Source organism: Coregonus lavaretus (genome assembly GCF_964263955.1).
Source record: "Coregonus lavaretus genome assembly, contig: HAP1_SCAFFOLD_4329, whole genome shotgun sequence".
In the NCBI taxonomy this organism is placed as follows: Eukaryota; Metazoa; Chordata; class Actinopteri; order Salmoniformes; family Salmonidae; genus Coregonus; species Coregonus lavaretus.
This window is the reverse complement of record NW_028163771.1, coordinates 5,001-23,934: the sequence shown is the minus strand read 5'-3', so window position 1 is coordinate 23,934 and position 18,934 is coordinate 5,001. Positions and strand designations below refer to the sequence as shown.

The window sequence follows — 18,934 nt, the reverse complement described above, 5'->3', positions numbered from 1 at the left end:
ATCAACTCGCCACCCGAGGCTTTTACTTGCGACATATAGATTTAAATGCACTAAAGAGGAACAAATGGGTACATATTGAAGATGCACATTTTCATCCCCAGAATACTTTTATGTGTCTATTTTCAAAGGATAAAGTGAAGAACATTAAATATATATAGGGCTATATGTGGCTAATACTGGAAACCCCTAACTGGAAATGATCACATCTGGAATGCTATAGGTTTACTCTCTGCATTAAATGAGTCAGCTGGGATCTGAAAACAGAGACAGAACGTTTGTCTGTCTAAACTCTTAACCCTCCCAGAGACAGAACGTTTCTCATCTGTCTAAACTCTTAACCCTCCCAGAGACAGAACGTTTCTCATCTGTCTAAACTCTTAACCCTCCCAGAGACAGAACGTTTGTCATCTGTCTAAACTCTTAACCCTCCCAGAGACAGAACGTTTGTCATCTGTCTAAACTCTTAACCCTCCCAGAGACAGAACGATTGTCTGTCTAAACTCTTAACCCTCCCAGAGACAGAACGTTTGTCATCTGTCTAAACTCTTAACCCTCCCAGAGACAGAACGTTTGTCATCTGTCTAAACTCTTAACCCTCCCAGAGACAGAACGTTTGTCATCTGTCTAAACTCTTAACCCTCCCAGAGACAGAACGATTGTCTGTCTAAACTCTTAACCCTCCCAGAGACAGAACGTTTGTCATCTGTCTAAACTCTTAACCCTCCCAGAGACAGAACGTTTCTCATCTGTCTAAACAGAGACAGAGGCTACATCCCAAATGACACCATAATCCCTATCCCCTTTACAGTGCATTACCTTAGACAGACCAGGGAGGACCCATTACCTTAGACCAGGGAGGACCCATTACCTTAGACCAGGGAGGACCCATTACCTTAGACAGACCAGGGAGGACCCATTACCTTAGACCAGGGAGGACCCATTACCTTAGACCAGGGAGGACCCATTACCTTAGACAGACCAGGGAGGACCCATTACCTTAGACCAGGGAGGACCCATTACCTTAGACAGACCAGGGAGGACCCATTACCTTAGACCAGGGAGGACCCATTACCTTAGACAGACCAGGGAGGGCCCATTACCTTAGACCAGGGAGGACCCATTACCTTAGACCAGGGAGGACCCATTACCTTAGACCAGGGAGGACCCATTACCTTAGACCAGGGAGGACCCATTACCTTAGACCAGGGAGGACCCATTACCTTAGACCAGGGAGGACCCATTACCTTAGACCAGGGAGGGTCCATTACCTTAGACCAGGGAGGACCCATTACCTTAGACCAGGGAGGGTCCATTACCTTAGACCAGGGAGGACCCATTACCTTAGACCAGGGAGGACCCATTACCTTAGACCAGGGAGGGTCCATTACCTTAGACCAGGGAGGACCCATTACCTTAGACCAGGGAGGACCCATTACCTTAGACCAGGGAGGACCCATTACCTTAGACCAGGGAGGACCCATTACCTTAGACAGACCAGGGAGGACCCATTACCTTAGACCAGGGAGGACCCATTACCTTAGACCAGGGAGGGCCCATTACCTTAGACCAGGGAGGACCCATTACCTTAGACCAGGGAGGACCCATTACCTTAGACCAGGGAGGACCCATTACCTTAGACCAGGGAGGACCCATTACCTTAGACCAGGGAGGACCCATTACCTTAGACCAGGGAGGGTCCATTACCTTAGACAGACCAGGGAGGACCCATTACCTTAGACCAGGGAGGGTCCATTACCTTAGACCAGGGAGGACCCATTACCTTAGACCAGGGAGGACCCATTACCTTAGACCAGGGAGGACCCATTACCTTAGACCAGGGAGGGTCCATTACCTTAGACAGACCAGGGAGGACCCATTACCTTAGACCAGGGAGGGTCCATTACCTTAGACAGACCAGGGAGGACCCATTACCTTAGACCAGGGAGGGTCCATTACCTTAGACCAGGGAGGACCCATTACCTTAGACCAGGGAGGACCCATTACCTTAGACCAGGGAGGACCCATTACCTTAGACAGACCAGGGAGGACCCATTACCTTAGACCAGGGAGGACCCATTACCTTAGACCAGGGAGGACCCATTACCTTAGACCAGGGAGGACCCATTACCTTAGACAGACCAGGGAGGACCCATTACCTTAGACAGACCAGGGAGGACCCATTACCTTAGACCAGGGAGGGCCCATTAACTTAGACCAGGGAGGACCCATTACCTTAGACCAGGGAGGACCCATTACCTCAGACCAGGGAGGACCCATTACCTTAGACAGACCAGGGAGGACCCATTACCTTAGACCAGGGAGGACCCATTACCTTAGACCAGGGAGGACCCATTACCTTAGACCAGGGAGGACCCATTACCTTAGACCAGGGAGGACCCATTACCTTAGACAGACCAGGGAGGGCCCATTACCTTAGACCAGGGAGGACCCATTACCTTAGACCAGGGAGGACCCATTACCTTAGACAGACCAGGGAGGACCCATTACCTTAGACCAGGGAGGACCCATTACCTTAGACCAGGGAGGACCCATTACCTTAGACCAGGGAGGACCCATTACCTCAGACCAGGGAGGACCCATTACCTTAGACAGACCAGGGAGGACCCATTACCTTAGACCAGGGAGGACCCATTACCTTAGACCAGGGAGGACCCATTACCTTAGACCAGGGAGGACCCATTACCTTAGACCAGGGAGGACCCATTACCTTAGACCAGGGAGGACCCATTACCTTCGACAGACCAGGGAGGACCCATTACCTTAGACCAGGAAGGACCCATTACCTTAGACAGACCAGGGAGGACCCATTACCTTAGACCAGGGAGGACCCATTACCTTAGACCAGGGAGGACCCATTACCTTAGACAGACCAGGGAGGACCCATTACCTTAGACCAGGGAGGACCCATTACCTTAGACCAGGGAGGACCCATTACCTTAGACCAGGGAGGACCCATTACCTTAGACAGACCAGGGAGGACCCATTACCTTAGACCAGGGAGGACCCATTACCTTAGACCAGGGAGGGCCCATTACCTTAGACCAGGGAGGGTCCATTACCTTAGACCAGGGAGGACCCATTACCTTAGACCAGGGAGGACCCATTACCTTAGACCAGGGAGGACCCATTACCTTAGACCAGGGAGGACCCATTACCTTAGACCAGGGAGGACCCATTACCTTAGACCAGGAAGGACCCAATACCTTAGACAGACCAGGGAGGACCCATTACCTTAGACCAGGGAGGACCCATTACCTTAGACCAGGGAGGACCCATTACCTTAGACCAGGGAGGACCCATTACCTTAGACCAGGGAGGACCCATTACCTTAGACCAGGGAGGGTCCATTACCTTAGACAGACCAGGGAGGACCCATTACCTTAGACCAGGGAGGACCCATTACCTTAGACAGACCAGGGAGGACCCATTACCTTAGACCAGGGAGGACCCATTACCTTAGACCAGGGAGGACCCATTACCTTAGACCAGGGAGGACCCATTACCTTAGACCAGGGAGGACCCATTACCTTAGACAGACCAGGGAGGACCCATTACCTTAGACCAGGGAGGGCCCATTACCTTAGACCAGGGAGGACCCATTACCTTAGACCAGGGAGGACCCATTACCTTAGACCAGGGAGGACCCATTACCTTAGACCAGGGAGGACCCATTACCTTAGACAGACCAGGGAGGACCCATTACCTTAGACCAGGGAGGACCCATTACCTTAGACCAGGGAGGACCCATTACCTTAGACCAGGGAGGGCACATTTCACCAGCGAGGGGCAAAAGTAGTGCGCTGTATAGGGCAGGGGTATTGAACTTTGACCCTACGAGGTCCGGAGCCCAATGGTTTTCTGTTCTACCTGATAATTAATTGCACCCACGTGGTGTCCCAGGTCTAAATCAGTCCCTGATTAGAGGGGAACAATTAATAAAAGCAGTGGAACTAACTGGCTTCCAGGTCCAGAAAGCAGTGGAACTAACTGACTTCCAGGTCCAGAAAGCAGTGGAACTAACTGACTTCCAGGTCCAGAAAGCAGTGGAACTAACTGGCTTCCAGGTCCAGAAAGCAGTGGAACTAACTGGCTTCCAGGTCCAGAAAGCAGTGGAACTAACTGACTTCCAGGTCCAGAAAGCAGTGGAACTAACTGGCTTCCAGGTCCAGAAAACAGTGGAACTAACTGGCTTCCAGGTCCAGAAAGCAGTGGAACTAACTGGCTTCCAGGTCCAGAAAGCAGTGGAACTAACTGGCTTCCAGGTCCAGATTTGAATTTGAGGGAAAAGGGGGCCATTTGAGACACAGACATGTTTCTAAACCATCTCTTCCTCTGGGTGCTGAACTGGAGAGTCCAACAGCGTCTAACTGAGTCACTGGCTATAATGGTTATTATAAAAAACTGTCTGGAACCATGGAACCATAGTTTAGAACTGGATAGAACTATGGAACCATAGTTTAGAACTGGTTAGAACTGGATAGAACCATGGAATCATAGTTTAGAACTGGTTAGAACCATGGAACCATAGTTTAGAACTGGATAGAACCATGGAACCATAGTTTAGAACTGGTTAGAACTGGATAGAACCATGGAACCATAGTTTAGAACTGGTTAGAACTGGATAGAACCATGGAACCATAGTTTAGAACTGGTTAGAACTGGATAGAACCATGGAACCATAGTTTAGAACTGGTTCGAACTGGATAGAACCATGGAACCATAGTTGAGAACTGGTTAGAACTGGTTAGAACCATGGAACCATAGTTTAGAACTGGATAGAACCATGGAACCATAGTTTAGAAGTGGTTAGAACTGGATAGAACCATAGAACCATAGTTTAGAACTGGTTAGAACTGGATAGAACCATGGAACCATAGTTTAGAACTGGTTAGAACTGGATAGAACCATGGAACCATAGTTTAGAACTGGTTCGAACTGGATAGAACCATGGAACCATAGTTGAGAACTGGTTAGAACTGGTTAGAACCATGGAACCATAGTTTAGAACTGGATAGAACCATGGAACCATAGTTTAGAAGTGGTTAGAACTGGATAGAACCATAGAACCATAGTTTAGAACTGGTTAGAACTGGCTAGAACCATGGAACCATAGTTTAGAACTGGTTCGAACTGGATAGAACCATAGAACCATAGTTGAGAACTGGATAGAACCATAGAACCATAGTTTAGAACTGGTTAGAACTGGATAGAACCATGGAACCATAGTTTAGAACTGGTTAGAACTGGATAGAACCATGGAACCATAGTTTAGAACTGGTTCGAACTGGATAGAACCATAGAACCATAGTTGAGAACTGGTTAGAACTGGATAGAACCATGGAACCATGCCTGTCTGTCTGTCTGGCCTAGATTGTAACACACTACAGTAATCTCTACACCCTCTGACTAGAACACACACACACCGATGACGTGATGCACAATGTTTGGGATTCTAGAGAAAACATTAATGATCTGAACCACGTGTGTCTGTGATGTAATACACATAATACACGTCTTCGTGATGATGAAGAGCACAACTCTTTACTGATGAAACACTCGCCTGTCTGAAGCTCTAAGCAGTCTAACATCGGGCGCTGCTATTGGCCCATGAGCACAAAGGGGGAATCTGATTGGTTGTGGCGGTGCCTTGCTTGGTTTTCTATGTAACTCTGTTTCTTGGCATATTTAATTAAACTGTTTTTTCTTTTTCATAATGTGGCATTTGTATTTCAACCTAAAGCCCAATAAAGCTTCACAGTGTAAAACGTTCCCTGAGAAACTCGTTTTTTCCTTCTTTAATTTCCTGACTAGATGATTGACAGCAGCACATGATTACTCCCGCCTCTCTGGAATGTTGGGAAGCATAAATCATCGCCTTGACAACCTCGCTACAGCCCAACTCCCAGCTGTTGGTCTGTGGAAAAGCTTAGACACACTACACACACACACACACACACACTACACACACACACAAACACATCCTCATCTCGCTAATCCGCTAATCATTAGTATCACAGCTGGGAGGATTAGCGTAGCCTCCGTTAGCTTACCTTCACCCTATAACACAGTTGGGAGGATTAGCATCCGTTAGCTTAGCTTCAACCTATAACACAGTTGGGAGGATTAGCATAGCCTCCGTTAGCTTATCTTCACCCTATAACACAGTTGGGAGGATTAGCATAGCCACCGTTAGCTTAGCTTCAACCTATAACACAGTTTGGAGGATTAGCGTAGCCTCCGTTAGCTTAGCGTAGCATAGTTTAGTTTCACCCCAGATGACAGCATAGCTAATAGGGTCATAAGATTTGGCCTTAACCACCCACTCAGTTCACACATCTCTCTACACGCACAAATACACAGCTCTCTATACACAGCTCTCTACACACAGCTCTCTACACACAGCTCTCTACACACAGCTCTCTATACACAGCTCTCTACACACACAGCTCTCTACACACAGCTCTCTACACACAGCTCTCTATACACAGCTCTCTATACACAGCTCTCTACACACAGCTCTCTATACACAGCTCTCTACACACAGCTCTCTACACACAGCTCTCTATACACAGCTCTCTATACACAGCTCTCTACACACAGCTCTCTACACACACAGCTCTCTATACACAGCTCTCTACACACAGCTCTCTATACACAGCTCTCTACACACACAGCTCTCTATACACACAGCTCTCTCTACACACAGCTCTCTACACACACAAATACACAGCTCTCTATACACAGCTCTCTATACACAGCTCTCTACACACAGCTCTCTATACACAGCTCTCTACACACAGCTCTCTACACACAGCTCTCTACACACAGCTCTCTACACACACAGCTCTCAACACACACAGCTCTCTACACACACAGCTCTCTACACACAGCTCTCTACACACAGCTCTCTACACACACAGCTCTCTATACACACAGCTCTCTACACACAGCTCTCTATACACAGCTCTCTACACACAGCTCTCTACACACACAGCTCTCTACACACACAGCTCTCTACACACAGCTCTCTACACACAGCTCTCTACACACAGCTCTCTAGACACAGCTCTCTATACACAGCTCTCTACACACAACTCTCTAGACACACAGCTCTCTACACACAGCCCTCTACACACAGCTCTCTACACACAGCTCTCTACACACAGCTCTCTAGACACACAGCTCTCTACACACAGCTCTCTACACACAGCTCTCTACCCACAGCTCTCTACCCACAGCTCTCTACACACACAGCTCTCTACACACAGCTCTCTACACACAGCTCTCTACACACACAGCTCTCTACACACAGCTCTCTACACACAGCTCTCTACACACAGCTCTCTAGACACAGCTCTCTATACACAGCTCTCTACACACAGCTCTCTACACACAGCTCTCTACACACAGCTCTCTACACACACAGCTCTCTACACACAGCTCTCTACACACAGCTCTCTACACACACAGCTCTCTACACACAGCTCTCTAGACACACAGCTCTCTACACACAGCTCTCTACACACACAGCTCTCTAGACACACAGCTCTCTACACACAGCTCTCTACACACACAGCTCTCTACACACACAGCTCTCTACACACAGCTCTCTATACACACAGCTCTCTACACACAGCTCTCTACAAACAGCTCTCTACACACACAGCTCTCTAGACACACAGCTCTCTATACACACAGCTCTCTACACACAGCTCTCTAGACACAGCTCTCTATACACAGCTCTCTACACACAGCTCTCTATACACAGCTCTCTACACACAGCTCTCTATACACAGCTCTCTACACACAGCTCTCTATACACAGCTCTCTATACACACAGCTCTCTACACACACAGCTCTCTACACACACAGCTCTCTACACACACAGCTCTCTACACACACAGCTCTCTACACACAGCTCTCTACACAAACAGCTCTCTACACACACAGCTCTCTACACACACAGCTCTCTACACACGCAGCTCTCTACACACAGCTCTCTATACACAGCTCTCTATACACACAGCTCTCTACACACACAGCTCTCTACACACAGCTCTCTATACACAGCTCTCTATACACAGCTCTCTACACACAGCTCTCTACACACACAGCTCTCTACACACACAGCTCTCTACACACACAGCTCTCTAGACACAGCTCTCTATACACAGCTCTCTACACACAGCTCTCTATACACAGCTCTCTACACACACAGCTCTCTAGACACACAGCTCTCTACACACAGCTCTCTACACACACAGCTCTCTACACACACAGCTCTCTACACACACAGCTCTCTACACACAGCTCTCTACACACAGCTCTCTACACACAGCTCTCTAGACACACAGCTCTCTACACACACAGCTCTCTACACACAGCTCTCTACACACAGCTCTCTACACACACAGCTCTCTACACACACAGCTCTCTACACACACAGCTCTCTACACACAGCTCTCTACACACAGCTCTCTACACACAGCTCTCTAGACACACAGCTCTCTACACACACAGCTCTCTACACACACAGCTCTCTACACACAGCTCTCTACACACACAGCTCTCTACACACACAGCTCTCTACACACACAGCTCTCTACACACAGTTCTCTACACACACAGCTCTCTACACACACAGCTCTCTACACACACAGCTCTCTAGACACACAGTTCTCTACACACACAGCTCTCTACACACAGCTCTCTACACACACAGCTCTCTATACACACAGCTCTCTAGACACACAGCTCTCTACACACACAGCTCTCTACACACACAGCTCTCTAGACACACAGCTCTCTACACACAGCTCTCTACACACACAAATACACAGCTCTCTAGACACACAGCTCTCTACACACAGCTCTCTACACACACAAATACACAGCTCTCTACACACACAGCTCTCTACACACAGCTCTCTACACACACAAATACACAGCTCTCTAGACACACAGCTCTCTACACACACAGCTCTCTACACACAGCTCTCTACACACAGTTCTCTACACACACAGCTCTCTACACACACAGCTCTCTATACACACAGCTCTCTACACACACAGCTCTCTACACACAGCTCTCTATACACACAGCTCTCTACACACAGCTCTGTACACACAGCTCTCTACACACAGCTCTCTACACACAGCTCTCTACACACAGCTCTCTATACACACAGCTCTCTACACACAGCTCTCTACACTCAGCTCTCTACACACAGCTCTCTACACACAGCTCTCTACACACAGCTCTCTACACACAGCTCTCTACACACAGCTCTCTATACACAGCTCTCTACACACACAGCTCTCTATACACACAGCTCTCTCTACACACAGCTCTCTACACACACAAATACACAGCTCTCTATACACAGCTCTCTATACACAGCTCTCTACACACAGCTCTCTATACACAGCTCTCTACACACAGCTCTCTAAACACAGCTCTCTACACACACAGCTCTCTACACACACAGCTCTCTACACACAGCTCTCTACACACAGCTTTCTACACACAGCTCTCTACACACAGCTCTCTAGACACAGCTCTCTATACACAGCTCTCTACACACAACTCTCTACACACAGCTCTCTAGACACACAGCTCTCTACACACAGCTCTCTACACACAGCTCTCTACACACAGCTCTCTACACACAGCTCTCTACACACAGCTCTCTACACACAGCTCTCTATACACAACTCTCTACACACAGCTCTCTACACACACAGCTCTCTACACACACAGCTCTCTACACACAGCTCTCTACACACAGCTCTCTACACACACAGCTCTCTACACACACAGCTCTCTACACACACAGCTCTCTACACACAGCTCTCTATACACAACTCTCTATACACAGCTCTCTACACACAACTCTCTACACACAGCTCTCTACACACACAGCTCTCTACACACACAGCTCTCTACACACACAGCTCTCTACACACACAGCTCTCTACACACACAGCTCTCTACACACAGCTCTCTACACACACAGCTCTCTACACACACAGCTCTCTACACACACAGCTCTCTATACACAGCTCTCTACACACAGCTCTCTATACACACAGCTCTCTACACACAGAGCTCTCTATACACAGCTCTCTACACACACAGCTCTCTACACACAGCTCTCTACACACACAGCTCTCTAGACACAGCTCTCTATACACAGCTCTCTACACACAGCTCTCTATACACACAGCTCTCTACACACACAGCTCTCTAGACACACAGCTCTCTATACACACAGCTCTCTATACACAGCTCTCTACACACAGCTCTCTACACACACAGCTCTCTAGACACACAGCTCTCTATACACACAGCTCTCTAGACACACAGCTCTCTATATACACAGCTCTCTATACACACAGCTCTCTACACACAGCTCTCTACACACAGCTTTCTACACACAGCTCTCTACACACAGCTCTCTAGACACAGCTCTCTATACACAGCTCTCTACACACAACTCTCTACACACAGCTCTCTAGACACACAGCTCTCTACACACAGCTCTCTACACACACAGCTCTCTAGACACAGCTCTCTACACACACAGCTCTCTATACACAGCTCTCTACACAAACAGCTCTCTACACACAGCTCTCTACACACACAGCTCTCTACACACAGCTCTCTAGACACACAGCTCTCTAGACACACAGCTCTCTACACACAGCTCTCTCTACACACAGCTCTCTACACACAGCTCTCTACACACAGCTCTCTACACACACAGCTCTCTACACACAGCTCTCTACACACACAGCTCTCTAGACACACAGCTCTCTACACACACAGCTCTCTACACACAGCTCTCTATACACAGCTCTCTACACACAGCTCTCTATACACAGCTCTCTACACACAGCTCTCTAGACACAGCTCTCTACACACAGCTCTCTAGACACACAGCTCTCTACACACACAGCTCTCTACACACAGCTCTCTACACACAGCTCTCTACACACACAGCTCTCTACACACAGCTCTCTACACACAGCTCTCTACACACAGCTCTCTAGACACACAGCTCTCTACACACACAGCTCTCTAGACACAGCTCTCTACACACAGCTCTCTACACACACAAATACACAGCTCTCTAGACACACAGCTCTCTACACACAGCTCTCTACACACAGCTCTCTACACACAGCTCTCTACACACAGCTCTCTACACACAGCTCTCTACACACAGCTCTCTACACACACAGCTCTCTACACACACAGCTCTCTACACACAGCTCTCTACACACAGCTCTCTACACACAGCTCTCTACACACACAAATACACAGCTCTCTAGACACACAGCTCTCTACACACAGCTCTCTACAAACACAGCTCTCTACACACAGCTCTCTACACACAGCTCTCTACACACACAAATACACAGCTCTCTAGACACACAGCTCTCTACACACAGCTCTCTACACACACAGCTCTCTACACACAGCTCTCTACACACAGCTCTCTACACACAGCTCTCTACACACAGCTCTCTAGACACACAGCTCTCTAGACACACAGCTCTCTACACACAGCTCTCTACACACAGCTCTCTACACACACAGCTCTTTACACACAGCTCTCTAGACACACAGCTCTCTAGACACACAGCTCTCTACACACACAGCTCTCTACACACACAGTTCTCTACACACACAGCTCTCTACACACACAGCTCTCTACACACACAGCTCTCTATACACACAGCTCTCTACACACACAGCTCTCTACACACAGCTCTCTACACACATTTCTCTATACACAGCTCTCTACACACAGCTCTCTATACACAGCTCTCTACACACAGCTCTCTACACACAGCTCTCTACACACAGCTCTCTATACACAGCTCTCTACACACAGCTCTCTCTACACACAGCTCTCTACACACACAGCTCTCTATACACAGCTCTCTACACACAGCTCTCTAGGAACAGAGAGGATACAGGGGGTTCACAGTAACCTGGTTTAGTTTCTCCTGAGAAGAGGACAGAGGATACAGGGGGTTCACAGTAACCTGGTTTAGTTTCTACTGAGAGGAGGACAGAGACAGGATACAGGAGGTTCACAGTAACCTGGTTTAGTTTCTACTGAGAGGAGGACAGAGGATACAGGGGGTTCACAGTAACCTGGTTTAGTTTCTACTGAGAGGAGGACAGAGGATACAGGGGGTTCACAGTAACCTGGTTTAGTTTCTACAGAGAGGAGGGCAGAGACAGGATACAGGAGGTTCACAGTAACCTGGTTTAGTTTCTACTGAGTGGAGGACAGAGGATACAGGAGGTTCACAGTAACCTGGTTTAGTTTCTACTGAGTGGAGGACAGAGGATACAGGGGGTTCACAGTAACCTGGTTTAGTTTCTACTGAGAGGAGGACAGAGACAGGATACAGGGGGTTCACAGTAACCTGGTTTAGTTTCTACTGAGAGGAGGACAGAGGATACAGGGGGTTCACAGTAACCTGGTTTAGTTTCTACTGAGAGGAGGACAGAGGATACAGGGGGTTCACAGTAACCTGGTTTAGTTTCTACTGAGTGGAGGACAGAGGATACAGGGGGTTCACAGTAACCTGGTTTAGTTTCTACTGAGAGGAGGACAGAGGATACAGGGGGTTCACAGTAACCTGGTTTAGTTTCTACTGAGAGGAGGACAGAGACAGAGGATACAGGGGGTTCACAGTAACCTGGTTTAGTTTCTACTGAGAGGAGGACAGAGGATACAGGGGGTTCACAGTAACCTGGTTTAGTTTCTACAGAGAGGAGGACAGAGGATACAGGAGGTTCACAGTAACCTGGTTTAGTTTATACTGAGAGGAGGACAGAGGATACAGGGGGTTCACAGTAACCTGGTTTAGTTTCTACTGAGAGGAGGACAGAGGATACAGGGGGTTCACAGTAACCTGGTTTAGTTTCTACTGAGAGGAGGACAGAGGATACAGGGGGTTCACAGTAACCTGGTTTAGTTTCTACTGAGAGGAGGGCAGAGACAGGATACAGGAGGTTCACAGTAACCTGATTTAGTTTCTACAGAGAGGAGGGCAGAGGATACAGGGGGTTCACAGTAACCTGGTTTAGTTTCTACTGAGAGGAGGGCAGAGACAGGATACAGGAGGTTCACAGTAACCTGGTTTAGTTTCTACTGAGAGGAGGGCAGAGGATACAGGGGGTTCACAGTAACCTGGTTTAGTTTCTACTGAGAGGAGGGCAGAGACAGGATACAGGAGGTTCACAGTAACCTGGTTTAGTTTCTACAGAGAGGAGGACAGAGGATACAGGGGGTTCACAGTAACCTGGTTTAGTTTCTACTGAGAGGAGGACAGAGGATACAGGGGGTTCACAGTAACCTGGTTTAGTTTCTACTGAGAGGAGGACAGAGACAGGATACAGGAGGTTCACAGTAACCTGGTTTAGTTTCTACAGAGAGGAGGACAGAGGATACAGGGGGTTCACAGTAACCTGGTTTAGTTTCTACTGAGAGGAGGACAGAGGATACAGGAGGTTCACAGTAACCTGGTTTAGTTTCTACTGAGAGGAGGACAGAGGATACAGGGGGTTCACAGTAACCTGGTTTAGTTTCTACTGAGAGGAGGACAGAGGATACAGGGGGTTCACAGTAACCTGGTTTAGTTTCTACTGAGAGGAGGACAGAGGATACAGGGGGTTCACAGTAACCTGGTTTAGTTTCTACTGAGAGGAGGACAGAGACAGGATACAGGGGGTTCACAGTAACCTGGTTTAGTTTCTACTGAGAGGAGGACAGAGGATACAGGGGGTTCACAGTAACCTGGTTTAGTTTCTACTGAGAGGAGGGCAGAGACAGGATACAGGAGGTTCACAGTAACCTGGTTTAGTTTCTACAGAGAGGAGGACAGAGGATACAGGGGGTTCACAGTAACCTGGTTTAGTTTCTACTGAGAGGAGGACAGAGGATACAGGAGGTTCACATTAACCTGGTTTAGTTTCTACTGAGAGGAGGACAGAGGATACAGGGGGTTCACAGTAACCTGGTTTAGTTTCTACTGAGAGGAGGACAGAGGATACAGGGGGTTCACAGTAACCTGGTTTAGTTTCTACAGAGAGGAGGACAGAGGATACAGGGGGTTCACAGTAACCTGGTTTAGTTTCTACTGAGAGGAGGACAGAGGATACAGGGGGTTCACAGTAACCTGGTTTAGTTTCTACTGAGAGGAGGACAGAGGATACAGGAGGTTCACATTAACCTGGTTTAGTTTCTACTGAGAGGAGGACAGAGGATACAGGGGGTTCACAGTAACCTGGTTTAGTTTCTACAGAGAGGAGGGCAGAGACAGGATACAGGAGGTTCACAGTAACCTGGTTTAGTTTCTACAGAGAGGAGGACAGAGGATACAGGTGGTTCACAGTAACCTGGTTTAGTTTCTACTGAGAGGAGGACAGAGGATACAGGGGGTTCACAGTAACCTGGTTTAGTTTCTACTGAGAGGAGGACAGAGGATACAGGGGGTTCACAGTAACCTGGTTTAGTTTCTACTGAGAGGAGGACAGAGGATACAGGGGGTTCACAGTAACCTGGTTTAGTTTCTACTGAGAGGAGGGCAGAGGATACAGGGGGTTCACAGTAACCTGGTTTAGTTTCTACTGAGAGGAGGACAGAGGATACAGGGGGTTCACAGTAACCTGGTTTAGTTTCTACTGAGAGGAGGGCAGAGACAGGATACAGGAGGTTCACAGTAACCTGGTTTAGTTTCTACAGAGAGGAGGACAGAGGATACAGGGGGTTCACAGTAACCTGGTTTAGTTTCTACTGAGAGGAGGACAGAGGATACAGGAGGTTCACAGTAACCTGGTTTAGTTTATACTGAGAGGAGGACAGAGGATACAGGGGGTTCACAGTAACCTGGTTTAGTTTCTACAGAGAGGAGGACAGAGGAAACAGGAGGTTCACAGTAACCTGGTTTAGTTTCTCCTGAGAGGAGGACAGAGGATACAGGAGGTTCACAGTAACCTGGTTTAGTTTCTCCTGAGAGGAGGACAGAGGATACAGGGGGTTCACAGTAACCTGGTTTAGTTTCTCCAGAGAGGAGGACAGAGGATACAGGGGGTTCACAGTAACCTGGTTTAGTTTCTCCTGAGAGGAGGACAGAGGATACAGGGGGTTCACAGTAACCTGGTTTAGTTTCTACTGAGAGGAGGACAGAGGATACAGGAGGTTCACAGTAACCTGGTTTAGTTTCTACTGAGAGGAGGACAGAGGATACAGGGGGTTCACAGTAACCTGGTTTAGTTTCTACTGAGAGGAGGACAGAGGATACAGGGGGTTCACAGTAACCTGGTTTAGTTTCTACTGAGAGGAGGACATAGGATACAGGGGGTTCACAGTAACCTGGTTTAGTTTCTACTGAGAGGAGGACAGAGGATACAGGGGGTTCACAGTAACCTGGTTTAGTTTCTACTGAGAGGAGGACAGAGGATACAGGGGGTTCACAGTAACCTGGTTTAGTTTCTAATGAGAGGAGGACAGAGGATACAGGAGGTTCACAGTAACCTGGTTTAGTTTCTCCTGAGAGGAGGACAGAGGATACAGGGGGTTCACAGTAACCTGGTTTAGTTTCTCCTGAGAGGAGGACAGAGGATACAGGGGGTTCACAGTAACCTGGTTTAGTTTCTACTGAGAGGAGGACAGAGGATACAGGAGGTTCACAGTAACCTGGTTTAGTTTCTACTGAGAGGAGGACAGAGGATACAGGGGGTTCACAGTAACCTGGTTTAGTTTCTACTGAGAGGAGGACAGAGGATACAGGGGGTTCACAGTAACCTGGTTTAGTTTCTACTGAGAGGAGGACAGAGGATACAGGGGGTTCACAGTAACCTGGTTTAGTTTCTACTGAGAGGAGGACAGAGACAGGATACAGGGGGTTCACAGTAACCTGGTTTAGTTTCTACTGAGAGGAGGACAGAGGATACAGGGGGTTCACAGTAACCTGGTTTAGTTTCTACTGAGAGGAGGACAGAGGATACAGGGGGTTCACAGTAACCTGGTTTAGTTTCTACAGAGAGGAGGACAGAGGATACAGGAGGTTCACAGTAACCTGGTTTAGTTTCTACAGAGAGGAGGACAGAGGATACAGGGGGTTCACAGTAACCTGGTTTAGTTTCTACTGAGAGGAGGACAGAGGATACAGGAGGTTCACATTAACCTGGTTTAGTTTCTACTGAGAGGAGGACAGAGACAGAGGATACAGGAGGTTCACAGTAACCTGGTTTAGTTTCTCCACTGTCTAATAAAAATGTATTGGTTGAAGTGTTTCCATTACCCATTTAGGTGAATTGCGTCAGTCTGTATGCCCTCCTAGCTATCTGTTTCATGTCTCAGGTAGCCTGTGAAAGCCAGCATGGATAGAATGCAATAATTGACTAATATTTGCCATATTCTAAACTCTCATGTGCCAACAACGCCACGGAGAGTGCTATGGGGAAACTCATGTAGATCTGAAATAATTGGATTGTGAAACTTTCCAGCCTACCAGAAAAGCAAGGCGAAGCAATTCAGGGATTCTTGAAAGTCAGCCAGGACAATCCTTGTCCTGCAAAGAAACATTATTTTTTATAGTTGGACATTTTATATTTCGCAAGCAGTAAGCATTTATAATTAAATATAGAGTAGAGCTTTATTCAGTGCATTCAGGAAGTATTCAGACCCCTTCCCTTTTTCCACATTTTGTTCACGTTATTGCAGCCTTATTCTAAAATGGATTAAATATATTTTTTTCCTCATCGATCTACACACTACACCCCATAATGACAAAGCAAAACAGTTTTTTTTCGAAATTTTTGCAAATGTATAAAAAATAAAAAAACAGAAATACCTTATTTACATAAGTATTCAGACCCTTTGCTATGAGACTCGATATTGAGCTCAGGTGATTCCTGTTTCCATTGGTCATCCTTGAGATGTTTCTACAACTTGATTGGAGTCCACCTGTGGTAAATTCAATTGATTGGACATGATTTGGAAAGGCACACACCTGTCTATATAAAGGTCCCACAGTTGACAGTGCATTTCAGAGCAAAAACCAAGCCATGAGGTCGAAGGAATTGTCCGTAGAGTTCAGAGACAGGGTTGTGTCGAGGCACAGATCCGGGGAAGGGTATCAAAATATCTCTGCAGCATTGAAGGTCCCCAAGAACACAGTGGCCATCATTCTTAAATGGAAGAAGTTTGGAACCACCAAGACTCTTCTTAGAGCTGGCCACCCGGCCAAACTGAGCAATCGGGGGAGAAGAGCCTTGGTCAGGGAGGTGACCAAGAACCTGATGGTCACTCTGATAGAGCTCCAGAGTTCCTCTGTGGAGATGGGAGAACCTTCCAGAAGCTCAACCATCTCTGCAGCACTCCACCAATCAGGCCTTTATGGTAGAGTGGCCAGACGGAAGCCACTCCTCAGTAAAAGGCACATGACAGTCCACTGGAGTTTGCCAAAAGGCACCTAAAGGACTCTCAGACCATGAGAAACAAGATTCGCTGGTCTGATGAAACCAAGATTGAACTCTTTGGCCTGAATGCCAAGCTTCACGTCTGTAGGAAACCTGGCACCATCCCTACGGTGAAGCATGGTGGTGGCAGCATCATGCTGTGGGGATGTTTTTCAGCAGCAGGGACTAGAAGACTAGTCAGGATCGAGGGAAAGATGAATGGAGCAAAGTACAGAGAGATCCTTGATGAAAACCTTCTCCAGAGCACTCAGGACCTCAGACTGAGGCAAAGGTTCACCTTCCAACAGGACAATGACCCTAAGCACACAGCCAAGACAACGCAGGAGTGGCTTTGGGACAAGTCTCTGAATGTCCTTGAGCGGCCCAGCCAGAGCCCGGACTTCAACCCGATTGAACATCTCTGGAAAGACCTGAAAATAGCTGTGCAGCGACGCTCTCCATCCAATCTGACAGAGCTTGAGAGGATCTGCAGAGAAGAATGGGAGAAACTCCCCAAATACAGGTGTGCCAAGCTTGTAGCGTCAAACCCAAGAAGACTCAAGGCTGTAATCGCTGCCAAAGGTGCTTCAACAAAGTACTGAGTAAAGGGTCTGAATACTTATGTAAATGTGATATTTCCGCTTTACATTTTCTATACATTTCCAAAAATTTCCAAAAACCTGTTTTTGCTTTGTCATTATGGGATATTGTGTTTAGATTGATGAGGGGGAAAAACAATTTAATCCATTTTAGAATAAGGCTGTAAAGTAACAAAATATGGAAAAAGTCCAGGGGTCTGAATACTTTCCGAATCTTTAGAACATTTCTCCTATATCTGCTGTTTCCATTACACGTCGCAATGTTTTTTTTGCAACATTGCTTTTGTCGAATAAACCTGGGTCAATGAAAACCTGCCCAGTGATACCACCTTCTCTCCTACCAATGGAACAATGATACCACCTTCTATCCTAACAATGGAACAATGATACCACCTTCTCTCCTAACAATGGAACAATGATACCACCTTCTCTCCTAACAATGGAACAATGATACCACCTTCTCTCCTACCAATGGAACAATGATACCACCTTCTATCCTAACAATGGAACAATGATACCACCTTCTATCCTAACAATGGAACAATGATACCACCTTCTATCCTAACAATGGAACAATGATATCACCTTCTCTCCTAACAATGGAACAATGATATCACCTTCTATCCTAACAATGGAACAATGATACCACCTTCTATCCTAACAATGGAACAATGATACCACCTTCTCTCCTAACAATGGAACAATGATACCACCTTCTATCCTAACAATGGAACAATGATACCACCTTCTATCCTAACAATGGAACAATGATACCACCTTCTCTCCGAACAATGGAACAATGATACCACCTTCTATCCTAACAATG

At 47.3% G+C, this 18,934-nt stretch overlaps 2 long non-coding RNA genes across 7 annotated transcripts; both read right to left on the bottom strand.

Annotated features, from left to right (window-relative positions):
• Positions 1–45: 45 nt before the first annotated feature.
• LOC311117790 lies at positions 46–2,778 on the bottom strand. 2 transcript variants are annotated; one of them, XR_014611715.1, is made up of 6 exons: positions 2,605–2,778; positions 2,281–2,532; positions 1,957–2,184; positions 1,781–1,852; positions 1,073–1,704; positions 46–920 (listed from the first exon to the last, which is right to left on the bottom strand). It is a non-coding gene; the product is annotated as an uncharacterized lncRNA (long non-coding RNA). The 2 variants fall into 2 exon arrangements; XR_014611716.1 differs by lacking the exon at positions 2,605–2,778 and having other exon boundaries at positions 1,073–1,584; positions 1,705–1,932; positions 1,981–2,184; positions 2,281–2,598.
• Positions 2,779–2,804: 26 nt separating this feature from the next.
• Positions 2,805–5,784, bottom strand: LOC311117791. 5 transcript variants are annotated; one of them, XR_014611717.1, is made up of 3 exons: positions 3,649–5,784; positions 3,225–3,576; positions 2,805–3,080 (listed from the first exon to the last, which is right to left on the bottom strand). It is a non-coding gene; the product is annotated as an uncharacterized lncRNA (long non-coding RNA). The 5 variants fall into 5 exon arrangements; XR_014611718.1 differs by having other exon boundaries at positions 2,805–3,032; XR_014611719.1 differs by having other exon boundaries at positions 2,805–3,008.
• Between the last annotated feature and the right edge of the window lie 13,150 nt (positions 5,785–18,934).